Source organism: Sprattus sprattus (assembly GCF_963457725.1).
Source record: "Sprattus sprattus genome assembly, chromosome: 19".
In the NCBI taxonomy this organism is placed as follows: Eukaryota; Metazoa; Chordata; class Actinopteri; order Clupeiformes; family Clupeidae; genus Sprattus; species Sprattus sprattus.
Window position 1 is genome coordinate 23,576,319 of NC_137917.1, and position 11,037 is coordinate 23,587,355.

Below are 11,037 nucleotides of genomic sequence, written 5' to 3' on the forward strand. Positions count from 1 at the left end.
CAGTTTGTGGACTGAGAGAGGGGGGAGTGTGGGGGGGGGGGGGGGGGGGGTCGTCTGTTCCACATTTGTTGCAGCCATAAAAGTGCTCAGAGTCGGACTGATTACACAAACGCACGGCTTCATTTTAGATTCAGTGGGAAAGGCTCTCCCAGTGACCATTACATGCTAGAAATGTTATTTACTAAACCCGGGGATTACAGTGCCATTTCAATTCAAACGGGGGCATTCAACAAGAGCTCGCATTTTGGGCGCAGTTCAGGACAAGGAATACATTGTAATCAGGACATTAACAAAGAGTTGCGAAGTTGAGAGATGATATTCATTAGTTTCAACTGTTCACAACTATTATGCGGCCGTGAAAGAAAAGGGAAAGCCAAAAACAACAATTAAACTTTGGGGTGATGGCAATAGCTCATTAAGTCTTTTAATTTGAAAGGTTTTTTGTTTTTTTTCTCCCCTTCTTTTCACTCGCCACTCTTTCTAACTAATGAAACCCGCTGAATGAGTAGCTGTGAAGAGCAAGACAAAAGCAGGAGAAAGGGAAGACAATATCCTTGTGTGGGAGAATTAGTTACACTCAGTAGTCCGAGTATTCAAAGCAGAAAAGGGGATCAACGGGGATTAAGAGAAAAGTCTACACAGGTGGGGAGATGGAGGAGGACGGGTCACATGACAGGACATTACCTTGTTTGGGAAACAACAGGGCCCGGCTCAGGATGATGCAGCCCGAGACATTTAACGCTGCAATGAGTTTACACCACAGGCATTCGTCAACACGAGAGAGAGAGGGACAGAGAGAGAAAGAGAGAGAGAGAGAAAGGGAGAGAGAGAGAGAGATAAAGAGAGAGAAAGAGAGAGGGAGAGAGAGAAATAGATAGAGAGAGAGAGGGAGGGAGGGTGAGAGAGGGAGAGATAAAGAGAGAGGGAGAGATGTTGCTTTAATGTGCATGCCGTGCTTGTGTTTAAGTCATCAGAAATCCTATTGTTCCCATTTGTGTCAAAGAAGAGAGTTAGAAGAACTGGCTGAACAGAGTAGAGATAAAAAAAAAACAACCATGAAGAATTTTAGTTGATATTCAGCAAAAGTTGAAATAAGTTTTAGTTTCTGAGAGAAGTTTGTTTTCACCGAAGATCATTCTTGGCCCCATGGTTTGCAATGGAAGAGTTCGTCTTCAGGGGACAGTCTGGTACCTCTCCTTCTCTCATATGTGGTAACGGTCTGAAATCTCCTGGTAACTCTCTGAACACACAGCATGAGAGAACCGCTTTGAAAACAGACAGCAGTGTTATGTTTTATATGTATGTTTTGTCTCCCTTTGGACATTTATAGCCATAACTGTCATAAGTCATTTTTTTTTTAAAGTCATTTTAAGGTCGTCTTTCCTTAAAAAACCACCCAATAACAACAGGGGCAGAATTGCTGTCACAAGCTTCTCTTTCGAACCTCTCAGGCAATTAATCTCTTCCTGATTTCCAACTCAACTCTCGACAAACTCAGATTTGTTATTGTTCTTTCGTGCGCATTGCTTTCTCCTCTCCATTCATAAATCAATTAGAAGAAGAACTAAGTTCACAACTGGTCGTCTGACTGATGATCACCCAAACTCCACAAATACCCCTGGCTGGCCCGGAGTGAGTATATAAGAGCACATGCCACATCCTGCTGGCTTTGAGGACGGCTCTGGTCTTCCCCCGCGGCAATAACTCTTTCCCTTTGGGTCAGGACTGGGCAGATCTCAGGAAAAGGCAATTCACCTGGATATCCCCAGCTAGTCCCCAGGGACTGATTTTGTGTGTGTGTGTGTGTGTGTGTGTGTGTGTTTGTGTGTGTTTGTATGTATCTGTGTGTGTGTGTGTGTGTGTTTGTATGTATCTGTGTGTGTGTGTTTGTATGTATCTGTGTGTGTGTGTGTTTGTATGTATCTGTGTGTGTGTGTGTGTGTGTGTGTGTTTGTATGTGTGTGTGTGTGTGTGTGTGTGTGTGTGTGTGCGCAAGCACTGGACAAAAAGGTCAGCCAAAAATGCTGGTCAGTGAATAGAGGGTTAATCTGCTGTGGACCAGATGCATGGGCCAGCTGAAAAGAGTCAAAGCTCCTCACTTTTGGCTCGGACAAAGCATGATCTATTGTTAGTCTGTCAGGCCGTGTGATATATTCTATCCTACACTCTCGGACAAAACATATCCGCGATTATACAAGCAGCACCACTCTCCTGCACAGCGTCAGCTGTAGGAGTTTGGACACCAGGCCGCTTGACCCCTCCTTCTTCTGGTCTTTGTTCCGAGTGACCTCCGTTCTTTTCACTCGGCTCTGAACTTTGGGTCGGCGTCCTCTCTCAAAATAAAGAAGCGGGGCCCGGCCGTTTATTTTCATTAGCGCTCTGAAATGAAGTTTTTAAAAAACGGGGAAGGAGCGAATAACGTTTAACTCTTATAATGCCGAGCGACTGCTGAAAAAAAGTCATAAAAAGTTTTCCATTTTATTTTGCAGGCAGAGCCTTTTACAACCTTTTCTTGGCTTGCACAACTAAAGCTTATTTTTTTGGTTGTTCTCATTCATGATTCATTTATTAAATAACGAACACCTGGTCTAAGTAACACTGATAATAAATGGGCCGTGCATATTTGCTAGAAAGTGCTCGGGGGATAGAAAATGCTCTAATGAATAAATAAAGTGTGTTGTCACCATCAGATAAGGTGTTAGGTCATTGTTCTGATCTCTCTCTCTCTCTCTCGCCCTCGCTCTGTGGTCATTAACCCCGCTCTTGGCCCTGTGGCCTTTGGTAGAGTGGCGTTTTGGTGGAGAGGGACTCTAGTTACACCCCCTCAGGTGCTTTGTGGAAGAGCTGCCTGACGTTGCCTGTTCTTATGTGCTCTTTGGGTTAGTGGGTTTTTTTTGTCCTCCTTTTTTTTTCCATGCGGGTGGTTGGTTGGTTGTGTGTGATCTGTCGCGCCGGTCGCCTCTCGCCGGGCAACGTTGACGGCTTTGCTTCCTTTCCCTTCCCTTTTCCTGTGTTCACTTTACAGTAACCGGGCACCGGAACGCCGCCACGCTCGGCTGCCTAAAGCCTAATTTATACTTCTGCATCCCTCTCCGTCCTCGAAAAAAAAATGGGCGGGCGGGGGCAGGCGGTTGATTCAGAAAAAATTGAACGTACTGGTCGGGCTTACATACTACTCCGACGGCTATGCGTCCTAAAGCCTATTCAACCTATTCAACGCCAGACCGCTGGGTGGGGTAACTACTGATTGTCGAGCCCGTAGCTACCACATAACCTCTTTATTGGAAGTCATTGATTGTTTTTCCTCCCAACTGTCACTGACATGACACGGATGTTGCCTCAAGACCTGTCGGGCAGGTGCAGTCACATGGGCCTTGGAGACATGTAGCACATTCAATTATAACATGTCTAATGCTATATACTCACTTGAGTAGGCAAATGTATCTCCATCGTGGTGGTCATTTTTTTGTGAAAAACATTGCGATTTATAACAAAACGATATGCTTATCTTACATACAATAAGAGCAACTATTATAAAACGATCCAATAAAATGAATACGTCCTTATTTTCTTTGGTATTTTTGTCACATTCATACTGCAATGATCGCTGGGTAACCTTTGAATAACTACAACGCTATGACAATGCACTCATTGGCCACGAGACGGTTGCCCTTGTCAAAAAGTGGTAACGTGAATGTGTCACTATGAAACAAAGCATGCACACTTCGAACAAAATTACCCCCCAAACTCTGAGGACAGGGCCAGAAAAATAAACCCACGGTATTCATCATACATCATACATCATACATCATGCAGTGTTATAGTTATATCAGACACACAGCAAGAACATGCATACCTCAACATACAGTTGTGGGACTGCGATTTCAACCATGAGTATGTTGAAAAACACATACATTAGCACACTTACTAATGATCATCTGCCAGGCTCTCACACACGAAAAGTTGATTCCAAAACTCTCGAATTTAAGACAGAGTGGACTGACAAGTAGGCTATGCATTTGTGCTGCTCGTGGGCAGGACAAAACCGATGTGTTTAATCTGCAACGAGACGGTTGCCCTTGTCAAAAGTGTTAGCGTGAAACGTCACTATAAAACAAAGCATGCACTGCAAAGCATGCAGATGGTGGAGCTGCTGGACTAGTTTGAGTTATAAGCAGAGGACGTGCTTGTAGCGATTTGAGCGACAACTACAACAACAACAGAACAGGAGACAGGTGGTACGTACGTTTACTAGATTTTCCGCTAAATCAAGCGTTAGCGTATTCACAATAACTCTCAAAAGTGTGCTGCTAATAAGTACAACGTTGTCGTGCCGATTATGCTCTCACACGCCACCCTCATTGAGGCAAAAGTAATGTTTGACTCAAATGTCTTTCACTGCCGTTTTATGTAAAGTCAGTCATTCTAAATAGGTTCTACACATACATGAAATACATTTCCTATTTAATAGATGCAAAGTAATTATGCTGCCAGCATTACTCCGTAGCAAATTACGTTAGATGTCAGTTGAAGCTGGTTGGAGAAGGCACTTTCAACACCGAGCCACCAGCCAAGAGACCAACAGTGGTCGGGAGAAATGTACTTTTCGAGGGTTTATATAAAATACGGTAGCCTAATGCTGCATGCTGTGCAGCTTTGTAGTTTACCAAAGTAGTACTAAAACATTTGGACAGAAAACAGGAAATGTGAGGTCCTGACATGTGTGATTCCGGAAATGATGTTGTTTGGAAATGATGTCTTAAACTGGCCAATCACAGCCAAGGGGGTCTCCGACTCTCTCCGTCTCTTTAAGAAAAGTTAGAAAAAAGCGTTTGTCTCCGACCAGCTCTCCGACGGCTCTCCGACGGGTCGGATGGGCGGCAACACCTGGGTGAAGGTGTTACCAAGGCGTGCCAAGGCGTGCCAAAGTGTCCCTCTACGACCAAATCGGAGAGAATCGTAGAAGTATAAAAATGCCTTAAGTGTGACAGCCCCCCCCCCCCCCCACACACACACACACACACACACACACTCACACACACACACTCTCACACACACACACACACACACACACACACACTCACACACACTCACTCACACACTCACACACACACACACACACACACACACACACACTCACACACACACACACACACACACACACACACACACACACACTCACTCACACACTCACACACACACACACACACACACACACCCCTCCTCCCCCTTTCTCCGTTTCCCTCTCTTTGGTGCCATCAGCTTTTGGGCTGTTTACTAAACGTAGCAACAGCTTCCCAAAGTCCCCCCCCCCCCCCCCCCCCACCTTCTCCCCTATCCATAATAGACAAACACACACACACACACACACACACTCACGCACACACACACACATACAGTACACACACTCACGCATGTGCGCTTGCACAAACACCTCACCCTAACTCTCATGGCTTTTTGTTCCGGCTTATTTGACCAGAAAACCGCATCTCCCAGCAGGAAGCAGGGACCTCCGCGCGCTCTTAAGAGCACAATCTGCACACAGAGAATTCCAGCAGACAGCTCTCTTGTGTGTGTGTGTGTGTGTGTTTGTGTGTGTGTGTGTGTGTGTGTGTGTGTGTGTGTGTGTGTGTGTGTGTGTGTGTGTGTGTGTGTGTGTGTGTGTGTGTGTGTGTGTGTGTGTGTGTGTGTGTGTGTGTGTGTGTGTGTGTGTGTGTGAGACAGCTCTCTTGCAGGGACTCAGTGCCCGAGGCTCCTGACAGAGCAACGGAAACCCGGTGATTATTTCATGTTGATTACAGACAGCAAAAGATGGACGGGGGGGGGGGGACCGAATCCACATTCACAACTTCTGACAATAAGGGTGGTTTTGTGTGTTTGATGATTGGATCATAACAATAGTAAGGGAGTTACTTTTGCAGTCTGAAGCCCAGATAAGGAAATGTGAGACTTTTGTAAGTGGAGTTCACAGTGATCTTTAGGGAAAAGCATGACAGGATACTTTTTTTTATGCTTTTAATCAACAACTTTATGTACATGTGATATATATTCTACAGCTTATTATTGCTCTTGTATGTGCATGTCTGATGTCATTCCATGTTAGCGATACAAATTACAACCATGGAAAATTAGATTCTCAATTTACATGTAAATCCCACAGTGCATTTGTTGTGTTTCCATGGTTTTATAGAAAGTCAACAAAGCTAAGAATGAATTGCCAGCATTAACATGCATGATCATCATGGTGAATCTTCTACACAACAAATCAAATATTAAATTAGAATCTGATACATTTTTTTTTTTTACAATTGTTGTTCATTTGCTTTATCTGCACCTGTGAAAAACTAAATGGGCAAATTAGTATCCAGTGTCAGCAAAGGCACAGATGTGTGTGTGAGTGTGTGCAGAAGTATTACAGCTCGATCTTTTAAGTGGCTTGCTTCTGGATGGCCAAGTAGGTCAAGAGAATCGACATGGGGTGAAGGGGCTCACAAAAGCGTGAGGAGAAGGTCAACCATAAAATCCTCCTCCTCCCCCCATCCATGGACGCCCCCCCCCCACACACAGAAGACACACACACACACACTACAGAGGTACTAACCCCCTAACCACCCCACCCCTACCCACTCACCCCTCACACACACACAGACTACAGAGGTACTAACCCCCTAACCACCCCACCCCACCCCACTCACCCCTCATACACAGACTACCGAGGTACTAGCCCCCCACCCTCCAAGAGACGTGGTGACGGCAGGAGAGGGGGACTCCTGTCCTGTCTTCCCCTAGTGCCCCCCAGCCTGTCTTCCCCTCGCGCCCCCCCCCCCCCCCAGCCTGTCTTCCCCTCGCGCCCCCCCCCCCCACCCCCCCACCACCCCCCAGCCTGTCTCTTCCCCTCGCGCCCCCCAGCCAAACTACTCACCCCTGTAGCCACGGCAGGCAGCTTTCTCGCCCTCCTCTTTGTGTCTGCGCCCACTTACTGTATCAGCTCAAGTGATTCCTAAGAGCAGGAAGAGCTGTCATACCCCCCAGCTCTCACCACTCCTCACAGAAACACCCCCCCTCACACACACACACACAGATACACACACACACAGATACACACACACATCTATTCCCCTCGCAGAACCCCCCCCCCCCTCACACATACACACACACATACACACACACACACACACACACACACACACACATCTATTCCCCTCACAGAAACACCCCCCCCCATACACACACACACACACACGCACATCTATTCCCCTAAAAAAAAAACACAACCAGTGCCATGGGGTGGGGCGGGGGGGGGGGGAGAGGGGGACCAGGGGGTGTTTTGAGGCCAAACCATTCATCACCCACTTTGTGCCATCTTTATTTTGTGACACGGTTCGTATGCAGGAAACAGTTCGCTGTTTCTCTCCAGCTGATGTTCATACACACACACACACACACACACACACACACACACACACCACACACACACACACACACCACACACACACACACACACACACACACACACTGTGTTTACTTTGTTTACTTTGTTTACTCTTCCCTACGGATCGCCCGGGCTCAAGAACCCAGCTCTGTGGAATGCTCCTCTCCCCCAGAAAAAGAATCTGTCGTTACGTGATCATTCCCCTCAGTCCCTGCAGCCAGCTGAGGTCCCTCGACACCGCATGTTTCAAGTCCCTTCCTGCTCCAACAAGTCTTGTCAGATTACCGAGTCCGTAATTAGCTGATTAGGAGCTTTTTTTTCTTCTTTTTTTTTTTAAAGACAATCAAGAATGGGAGGAGATGTGAAACATCTGGCTGGAGTGAGTTTGGGGCCAGCTCTGGCATGAAATGATGACTAAGTCATCTACTACTGTAAAGAGCTGTCAGGGAGGACAGTAGCATGTGAGAGTGGGGCTTGGCGTGGGGGGCGTGTGGGGGGTCGTTGCGTGATGAGATGGGGGGTGGGTGGACCGTGGTTGATGGGGGTTTGGGGCGTTGTTTTAGGAGAAAGAAGTAAGAAGAAAGTTAACTTTACTTTTTAAAGTTTACTACTGTAAAGAGTTGTCAAGGAGGACAGCAGCATGTGAGAGTGGGGCTTGGCGTGGGGGGTTGTTGCGTGATGAGATGTGGGGGTGGGTGGGTGGACGGTGGTTGAGGGGGTGGGGGGGTGGCGTTGTTTTAGGAGAAAGGTGGTGGGCGGGCCCCGGCTCCTCCTTTAGGTCGGGAGAAAGAGGATGAAACCTGTCATTTGGGAGGTGAAATGAAGAAAGGCCTCGATGGGGAGGCCATTGTCCCCGGCCACTGAGGAGGGCCAGGTCTTTAAGGCCTCAAATAACACGGCCTGGCTGCATTGTCCGACGCTGAAAGGGCCCGAGGGGGGGCCGGCCCAAGCAGTGGTCAGCAGAGAAAGACCCCAAGGGCCAAGCTCCCGGTGGGGGGTGCGAAGGACCCTATATGGGATTTTTTTTTGTTTCTTCTTAAAACCCTCCCCTGTTCTCGTTCTTTTTCCTTTCGGCCTTCTCTCTTTCTTTCTCTCTCTCTCTGTGTCCTTCACTTCTTTCTTAGCAGCTCATCCAGAACCTGGTTGGTTTTCAGGGATGATTCATCCTCCTGCGGTGGAAAATCAGCTCTGTTGTCTCTCTCTCTTTCTTGAGTGAATGCATAGTTTCACCTCTAAGCCTTCTTTTAGTGCAGGGCTCAGGGCCTTCTATCAGGCGGCTCTCGGGGTTCGGGGTGAAAGCAGAAGAGCACAATGGGGGAGAGGTCAACTGGAAGTGTGTAGTTGTGTATGGCTCCTCAAAGATGGCCCATGGATGTCTTTAAATGTCTACAGTATTTTCCTGGAGATAAACGGGTGATGCCCAACTCCAAAGGCGAGTGCTGCACACACACACTTTCTTTCAATTCTGAAGATGATTACTTGTCATTTTTTTGTATTCATTACAGAGGAAAAGGTCATTAAAGTGCACCCTCATAATATCATGAGTTCCCCCTTAATGCTTGAAGTATTAACTCTGCAATAACGGGTGCTTCATGGCTCTCGTTCCTAGATTATGAGAGAGTGTTGATCCCCCCCCCCTCCTCCCCCATTATTCACATGTCAGTATGGTCAACTTCGGTCAATATGTCAACATGGTTCTTTCATCAAACTTGATAAACCTCAGGTAGAAGTTGGCCATCACAGATGGCGCCCTATAATCGACCCTACCTGCATGCATGCAGTAGGCCTACATCATAAACCTCAGGTACACACACACCCTCACACACACACACATACAGATGGCGTCCTGTAATCGACCCCACCTGCATGCATGCAGTAGGCCCTACATCATAAACCTATTACAGATGGCGTCCTATAATCGACCCCACCTGACTGCATGCAGTAGGCCCTTCATCATAAACCTATTACAGATGGCGTCCTATAATCGACCCCACCTGACTGCATGCAGTAGGCCCTACATCATAAACCTATTACAGATGGCGTCCTATAATCGACCCCACCTGCATGCATGCAGTAGGCCCTTCATCATAAACCTATTTCAGATGGCGTCCTATAATCGACCCCACCTCACTGCATGCAGTAGGCCCTACATCATAAACCTATTTCAGATGGCGTCCTATAATCGACCCCACCTGACTGCATGCAGTAGGCCCTACAGCATAAACCTATTACAGATGGCGTCCTATAATCGACCCCACCTGACTGCATGCAGTAGGCCCTACATCATAAACCTATTACAAATGGCGTCCTATAATCGACCCCACCTGACTGCATGCAGTAGGCCCTACATCATAAACCTATTACAGATGGCGTCCTATAATCGACCCCACCTGTATGCATGCAGTAGGCCCTACATCATAAACCTATTTGACCAATTAGTGACTCCATTATTTGACTTTCACTGAATAGCAAGGCACTGATGACTTTAGGAGACCCAATAAACAAGAAAGTGGGATAAAGACAGACAGAGAAAGAGAGAGGGAGTGAGAGAGAGAGGCGGAAAAAGAGAGAGAGGGAGTGAAAGAGAGGGGGGAAAAGAGGGAGTGAGAGAGAGGGGAAAAGAGAGAGAGAGAGAGAGAGGGAGTGAGAAAACCCCTGGAGAAAGAATGAGAGGAAGAGACATACAGAAAGAGAGCGAGAGAGAGAGAGGGAGGGAGCGAGAGCAAACCCCTGTCCCCAAATGTTCAGTGACCAGGTCTCTCAGGAGAGGAGAAGCTGAGGTCATCAAGAACTCTCTCTCACACATTTCTAAACAAGATGCAGAGCAAGCAGCGTGGCGGCGGCCAACTGAAAGGAGAGTGCTGACCGTCCAAAAGCAGCACTCTGGCCCTCACCTTTGCCGGTTAATAATGAACACACAGACGCCGCCGTGGATGAACAACTGGATGACAAATTGGAAATGGAACAGCGGAGAGAACGAGCCAGTTAATGATTGCAGGGGAAAGTGCAAAGGGGAACGTTTTTTGAAATGGTCTCTCGCCCTCCGAAGTAATACGTCGTCGTCACAGTCGGAGGGGTTTGTGAAGTTTGTGGAATCTGACTGAGTCAAACTTTTTGTGACGTTACCCAAACTTTTTTTTCATCCCTTTGAAAACAGTGTTTGCTTTTCCCTCCTTTTTTGACAGACCTCCTCCTCCTCCGCATCAACTACATTAGTAGGTGTGAGAGGGGGAGAAAGTGACAGTGACCACATGTGTATTGCCAAGCCAAAGGTGATGTGTATTGACAATCCATTAAAAAGGGAAGAAAAATAAAAAGAGGCACCTCCCTTGCAGGATAAAGGGCCCTTGCGTTGTTTTTTGTGTTTGGTCTTGTTTGGTTTTGTTTCTTTTTGTTTTTTGTTTCTCTTTTTTTTTTTTTGCAGAGAGAGAGTGAGGGCCAAAGGAGGAGAGAAGGTGCCTAATCACTTTCCCTGGCGAGTTTTTCTCAGGGGCTAAAGTGAAAGATCACAGCGCCAGGAGAGGAGGCCTGCCCTCCAGAGCGGACTGCTCCTCCCTCTCCCATTCAGGGGCTCTCGGGGTGGCTGGTTTAGGCCGCTGGGCCAT